The following is a 1,826-nucleotide window of genomic DNA, read 5'->3' on the forward strand; positions in this document are numbered from 1 at the left end:
TCGAAGCCGACGCGGGCGAGGGGGCGGCGGAGGACGAAGAGGGGCCAACTGCAGCGCTAGGCTTGCCCGACAAGACTGAGGACACGGGCTGGTCCCAAGGGGCCTCTCCGCCTGGCAAGGCCCCCGGTCTCCCCGTGGCCCTGGCGGGGTCGGCGGCATCGCCGGGGGCCTCAGCCATTTCGGAGGGACCGGGCTTCCGCCCCCCCGTCCGAGGCGGCCCAGCGGTTCCGTTGCCGGAAGAGGCCTTTGGCCCCACGGACGTCGATCGACTCTCGCTGTTGCTGTAGGCAGGCCCTGGACCCCCCACCATCACAACGCCCGAGCCGCCCCCTCCCCTGCCGCCACTCCGCCCTCCCCGATGACCGGGAGGCGCACTCCTTCCCCGGCCGTTCACGGTGGGCCCATTTCTGGCACCTAGACCCGAGGATCCCGCTCCTCGGGCATCCAGCACTTGGCCCGGAGCGCCCCGTCTTGCGTCCGAGGGACTGGCACGTCCCCCCCTTCCGCCGCGCGAGCTGGGCGCGACCATCGGTTCCTTCTTCTTCCTACCGACATCGTGCCATTCGTCTTCTGGATTGCTCGCTGGAGCTGTGATTGGTGAGTCGACAATTGCGGGGGGTTAAGGCACGCATAAATTAATTGCACTCCTTCATCGGAGAGTCACACATGCGAGGCGGCAAGGGCCGAGTCAGTAAAAAATTAGAGTTAAGTGACTTCCATGCTCCCCGGGATGGGGAGAGGTCGAGTGACATTACATTACGCGTATCCTCATGTCTGTACCCCCATCCTCGTCCGCCCTCCGACATTCATTACATCATGTGAGGCTCGTATCTGTTCTCGAGAGCCACCGCGCACTCACCGTCCCACAACTTGCAGATCTCCTCCTTCAGCTTCTCCCGTTCTCTAAACTTCTTGCTCATCTCAAGAATTTGATCGGGGGTAGTCCCAGGTGGTGCAAACTCCATCAACTGTGCGAGGAGTAAGGCGTGATTATCCCGGTGAGGCATCTCAACTTCTATTCTTCTGCCAACTCCACCCAAAGTGATTTTCTTCTCTTAACTTCGTCCAAGACCATTCTTCTAAGTTCCCGCACCTGCTTAAGGTCTAATTTTTCACCACTATGCTGCTGAGAACGTCCCCCACTTCCTCTTCCAGCGCCGCCGCTGCCACCGCCTCGCTTTTTCCCACCTTCTAAGGTCCGGGACATCGCGCCCGAGATTGGCTGAAGAGTGTTGAAAGAAATCTGACTGGTCTTTGCTTCCCTTCAGCGAGCGAAACACAAAGGAACCCTATCCTGTGTTAAAGATTGGAAGTGGACAGTTTAAAGGGGATGTACTAGCCACGGTGAGCGTCAAAGGTTCTTAATGGAGATTTGTTCCTCCAGGATGTGCTGAGTATTCCATCCTTTGCTACGTGATTCACTTTCCAGGATGCCCTGACGAATAGATCCTATTTTTCTCACAAAAACATTCCTTCCAATCCAAAAAAGTGCTACGGTGGTCCTCCGAGAACCCCCGTATGCACTGCTGCACAGAAGAAAGGACGACGAGACTGAAAAGGGAGGAGGAGCTGGCTACCCAGGAGCCGGTCAGTCGGTCAATTTTGGGTCCAACCGCCACAACAAATTTGCAAGGCAATGAATATACTGAAAATGTGCACGCAGTTGTCTTGAAAATCCAGTGTATCGGATTCTAGTGGAATCATTTCCATCTAGCGGATGGTTGTGACCTGCTGAAGAAGGAAGTGAGAACAAGTGGTGGGGGAGGATGTGATGCCTCACGTGGCCCTTCGAAGCCGCCATGCCGCGAGACAACCTCCAGCTGGAG

The sequence above is a fragment of the Nannochloropsis gaditana genome (assembly GCF_000240725.1).
Source record: "Nannochloropsis gaditana CCMP526 unplaced genomic scaffold scaffold1115, whole genome shotgun sequence".
NCBI lineage: Eukaryota > Eustigmatophyceae > Eustigmatales > Monodopsidaceae > Microchloropsis > Microchloropsis gaditana.